Genomic DNA, 5,907 nt, shown 5'->3' on the forward strand with positions numbered 1-5,907 from the left:
TACGCATATTCCCGCCTGTCACTACACGATAGCGCATGCCGTGGGGGAACTGCGGACGCCTTCTGGGAACTGCCTCCTCTCGGCTCTTCGTGTCCGCTGTGTGTGCTGCATCTCGCCGGTACTGCTGTGCACGGAATATCGCAGAGGACTTTTACAGAGAGTAAAGGCGTATTCCTCCCTCCAGCCGAAGAACTTTCTGTGTTTTTTGAGAACAATAGTACCATCATATGGAATATTAAACGAAATGTCTTACCGCATTGAACTTCTTAGTAGCGAGTGAGCGGACGATTTGGATGGGATTCGGTTAATGAAAAGGGGACATACAATTCAAGATTTATTTCCCCAAAAAATTAATTAATTGTAATAAATTACACTGTGGCTTACAAATTACAGTGATAAAAACAAATCAAGCTGCTTACAATATGAGGTAATAAAAATGTTATATGTTGTTGTTGTTGTGGTCTTCAGTCCTGAGACTGGTTTGATGCAGCTCTCCATGCTACCCTATTCTGTGCAAGTTTCTTCATCTCCCAGTACCTACTGAAACCAACATCCTTCTGAATCTGCTTAATGTATTCATCTCTCGGTCTCCCTCTACGATTTTTATCCTCCACGCTGCCCTCCAATGCTAAATTTGTGATCCCTTGATGCCTCAGAACATGTCCTACCAACCGGTCTCTTCTTCTCGTCAAGTTGTGCCACAAACTCCTCTTCTCCCCAATTCTATTCAATACCTCCTCATTAGTTATATGATCTACTCATCTAATCTTCAGCATTCTTCTGTAGCACCACATTTCGAAAGCTTCTACTCTCTTCCTGTCCAAACTATTTATCGTCCATGTTTCACTTCCATACATGGCTACACTCCATACAAATACTTTCAGAAATGACTTCCTGACACTTAAATCTATACTCGATGATAACAAATTTCTCTTCTTCAGAAACACTTTCCTTGCCATTGCCAGTCTACATTTTATATCTTCTCTACTTCGACCATCATCAGTTATTTTGCTCCCCAAATAGCAAAACTCTTTTACTACATTAAGTGTCTCATTTCCTATTATAATTCCCTCAGCATCACCCGAGTTAACTCGACTACATTCCATTATCCTCGTTTTGCTTTTGTTGATGTTCATCTTATATCCTCCTTTCAAGACACTGTCCATTCCGTTCAACTGCTCTTCCAAGACCTTTGCTGTCTCTGACAGAATTACAATGTCATCGGCGAACCTCAAAGGCCGGCCGGTGTGGCCTTGCGGTTCTAGCGTTTCAGTTTGGAACCGCGTGACCGCTACGGTCGCAGGTTCGAATCCTGCCTCGGGCATGGATGTGTGTGATGTCCTTAGGTTAGTTAGGTTTAATTAGTTCTAAGTTCTAGGCGACTGATGACCTCAGCAGTTAAGTCGCATAGTGCTCAGAGCCATTTTGAACCTCAAAGTTTTTATTTCTTCTCCATGGATTTTAATACCTACTCCGAATTTTTCTTTTGTTTCCTTTACTGCTAGCTCAATATACAGATTGAATAACATTGGGGAGAGGCTACAACCCTGTCTCACTTCCTTCCCAACCATTGCTTCCCTTTCATGCCCCTCGACTCTTATAACTTCCATCTGATTTCTGTACAAATTGTAATTAGCCTTTCGCTCCCTGTGTCTTACCCCTGCCACCTTCAGAATTTGAAAGAGAGTGTTCCAGTCAACATTGTCAAAAGCTTTCTCTAAGTCTACAAATGCTAGAAACGTAGGTTTGCCTTTCCTTAATCTTTCTTCTAAGATAAGTCGTAAGGTCAGTATTGTCTCACGTGTTCCAATATTTCTATGCAATCCAAACTGATCTTCCCCGATGTCGGCTTCTACTAGATTTTCCATTCGTCTGTAAAGAATTCGTGTTAGTATTTTGCAGCTGTGACTTATTAAACTGATAGTTCGGTAATTTTCACATCTGTCAACACCTGCTTTCTTTGGGATTGGAATTATTATATTCTTCTTGAAGTCTGAGGGTACTTCGCCTGTCTCATACATCTTGTTCACCAGATGGTAGAGTTTTGTCAGGACTGGCTCTCCCAAGGCCGTCAGTAGTTCTAATGGAATGTTGTCTACTGCCGGGGCCCTGTTTCGGCTCAGGTCTTTCAGTGCTCTGTCAAACTCTTCACGCAGTATCGTATCTCCCATTTCCTCTTTATCTCTCTTCCATTTCTATAATATTGTCCTCAAGTATATTGCCCTTGTATAGACCCTCTATATACTCCTTCCATCTTTCTGCTTTAATTCCCACTATATCTAACTTTAACCTATCCATTTCCCTTTTTTAAATTTTCTAACCTACCCGCCGATTAAGGGATCGGACATTCCACGCTCCGATCCGTTGAACGCCAGTTTTCTTTCTCCTGATAACAACGTCCTCCTGAGTAGTTCCCGCCCGGAGATCCGAATGGGGGACTATTTTACCTCCGGAATATTTTACCCAAGAGGACGCCATCATCATTTAACAATACAGTAATGCTGCATGCCCTCGGGAAATACCACAGGTAAACACAGAAACTTCAAAACTGTTTACAATTTGATACATTAACAAATAATCATTGTGAATTAAACTACATAATTTCACCTAATACAGTTAAATTTTTAAATGTGTAGCACAAATGTATAATTTACAATTAAATTTTCAGCTGAAGTTACTCCTTCCTATACCTCCTTTAAAAAAGTGATAAAATTTCCAACAAGTATCTCAATTAAAAATGCTCTAAAATCCTTAACACAACAACACGTACATGACTAAATTTATGTACGGGAAATCCCAACATCAACAGCGCAAAACACATTCAAACCCTCGCCAACACGGGCCGCTTGCCGGTCAAAACATGTTACAGCAGCGGGCAAACTTACATAGGCAATAACACAAGCCACTTAGCAATCTTGCCAAAATCAGTTTACACGAAGGGGGAAGAAGTGCGGTTGGGGGGGACACAATAAATAGCGTACGCAAGTGCACTTGCGAAACATACTACTAAAAATACAGTATAAAAGCCTCTCAATTAATAACAAATCCGCGATAGGTTCGGCAATATTGCACCTGAGCGCTAGTAGCCAAAATAAGGTTGACAGATACCAAGGTCTGACATCAACTTAGAGCTAATTGGCACAACAAATAAATAAGAGTAAAACAACAAACAAATGTCAATGCCCAAGAATTTAAAAAGGATTAAGTACACACGAGGCTAAAATCAATTGCTAGCACCTTGGACGTCGTCTTAGCCTTAATTGACACTACAAATAAATAAAGGTAAAAGGACAGACAAATGACAATGCCCAGCAATTTAAATAAAAATAAGTAAGCACAAGGCTAAAAGCAATTCCTCGCAACTTAACAAGCACACATAAAAATATCAGACTGCTGCCACATCACAAACGGAACAGGCGCTCGCGCAGTGCCCAGCAAGCCAGAAAAGCAATAACACACACTCCAGCAACCGAGCCAGCCTGACCACAGTAATTTCCACTGAGAATCAGGGCGCGTGAGCACACCGGGTCCACGCAAAACACACACTGCCAAATAATTCCCACCAACAGATACGGCTGCCCCCCGGGGCGGGAAAACGGGGGCGACGACCGGGCACACACCGGCAGAAAACTCGACACCCAGACTCCGGCCAAAACGGAATCACGCAGAAAATACAAACAACAGCTGAAGTAAGGTGAAACGAACCCCGCCACGCAGACCGGACAGAGCAAACACACAGAAAGCCTGCCCTGCAGTCCTTACAACTCCTGGGTGCGGAAACCCGAGCGATATCGTGGCACCCTTTTCCGAGGCTGAGAACCTCGAGCGATCGCGTGCGGAGATCCATCAGTTGTCCACTACAGCACGTCACCGACACGCCACACTGCTTAATGCCCAAATCAACGAGGCCTGCCAACAACGAGACCACACCTCGGTGCCGGGGCGGAAGGCAAAACACCGCCAGCTCGGTGCAAATCCAACTGCCGAGCCCAGCGCGCGCGGCCCCCTCCAAAAACGCTCCAGAGGGCAGCAGCCGCCTCAGCGCCTGCGCAGGCCGAACCAGACGTAAACAGAAATACAAATTGCTATCGGTGGTGCCGGATACGCAACGCGCCAGAGAAATGGCACAGCGAGGTCGGAGAGTGTTTCCTGTGATCAAGACTTATCGACAGATATCGAAGTAACTGAAGGCGTGCACTGGTGAAGTCTATTGGTACCCTCAGTATTCATATCGGGTGGTTAGAATTTAAGTGCAGCTAACCAGACCGAACCAATGTGGTCTCTAATTTTTTCGTATGGCAGCGAAACTTGGTGCCCACGGCCTTTCCGCAGTGGTAACACCGGTTCCCGTCAGATCACCGAAGTTAAGCGCTGTCGGGCTTGGCTACCACTCGGATGGGTGACCATGCGGTCTGCCTGGCGCTGTTGGTAAGCGGCGTGGACTCAGCCCTTGTGAGGCAAACTGAGGAGTAGTGGCTACGGTCTCGGAAACTGACACACGGCCCGGAGAGCGGTGTGCTGACCACACGCCCGTGCATATCCGCATCCAGTGACGCTTATAGGATGAGGATGACACGGCGGCCGGTCGGTACCGTTGGGCCTTCATGGCCTGTTCGGGAGGAGTTTGGTTTTTTAGTTTTACTGAAACTTGGTAGACATTGGAATGCGTTAATGCGGAACCGATTTCAGATAGAAAAAAGTAAGCTCCAGTTTTGGTCATCAAGTGCAAATCTGACCCCGTGAATGCGGGGAAGAACTATAAGAATGTTTCGTGGCATAAAAGTTCGAACGAGTGAGAGGGGCGTAATGTTGATATTAGTATTTAACTGCCATTTACACAATTTTGTTCAATACGAGCTCCAGAGACGTCGACGGGATGCTGTACAGAGCCACCTAGTGGCAACAATTAGAACTAATTTGTTTTCAACATAAATTGGTTCCACATTAATGCTTTAGCATATCTACCAAGTTTTGTTCCCATATGATAATTACAACCCAAACTGGACCTCTGTGAATAGTTGTACTTCAATTATAACCACCCGGAATTATAAATTAAAATCTAGCAGAAAACTTTAATAGTAACCTTAGACTTTTTATAATTATGTGTAATGAATTATTGTCCGAAAAAAGCAGAGTCTCTAGTCAGAGGCCGATTAGATTTCGAAATGGTACATAGACTGCCAAGTAGCTTTAAATGTTGAGAAATGTACAGTTATGCTCTACAGAAGACAAGAAAAACGTAGCACTCTTATACGACAATATCAGTGAGTCACAACTGGAATCTGGTTAATACCTAGGTGTAACACTTTGTGTGATTATAAAAAGGAATGAGCACATTTGTTTCGACGTAGCTGAAGCAGGTGGCAGAGTTCAGTTCATTGCTGGAATACTGAGATAGTAGTGTCAGTCAGCAAAGGTCTCTGCTTACGAAACACTTTTTAATTCGTGCGTCTCATCTCACAATACTGCTCAAGCATCTGGGGCTCTTACCAAATACAGCGTGGGCAAAATAATGCTGGCAAAGCAAATAACTCATGTGGCCTTAGGTAGGCAACCAAACTTACTTCATCCACTCCGAAGTGTAGATAGTGTTTATTGGGTTTTCTATCTTAAGGTGGATGAAATGCACTGAGCCACAGAGCTAAAGTTCACAACGTAGCTGTCTTTCTTCCATTACGATGTACAAGTTTGGCTCGAAGGTGTCTACAACCATCCTCCGTAACAGCGCAAAATCATGGCTCCCTGCGACATCACCCTCGGGCTTGGCAACACTTCAAACATCAAAGTGTAGACACAAACAAAAATAAATAAATAAAAAATAAAATATAAGGTTAGGAAGAAAAAGAAAAAAGATCGAAATCATCAGTTGCAGATGATTTTGCTATACTTTCCGAAAATGTGGCATCT

General features: G+C 43.7%; 1 pseudogene; it reads left to right on the plus strand.

Annotated features, from left to right (window-relative positions):
• Positions 1-4,313: 4,313 nt before the first annotated feature.
• Positions 4,314-4,431, plus strand: LOC126107135 (5S ribosomal RNA; annotated as a pseudogene).
• The last annotated feature ends 1,476 nt before the right edge of the window (positions 4,432-5,907 follow it).

This window comes from Schistocerca cancellata, chromosome 10, assembly GCF_023864275.1.
Source record: "Schistocerca cancellata isolate TAMUIC-IGC-003103 chromosome 10, iqSchCanc2.1, whole genome shotgun sequence".
Lineage (NCBI taxonomy): Eukaryota > Metazoa > Arthropoda > Insecta > Orthoptera > Acrididae > Schistocerca > Schistocerca cancellata.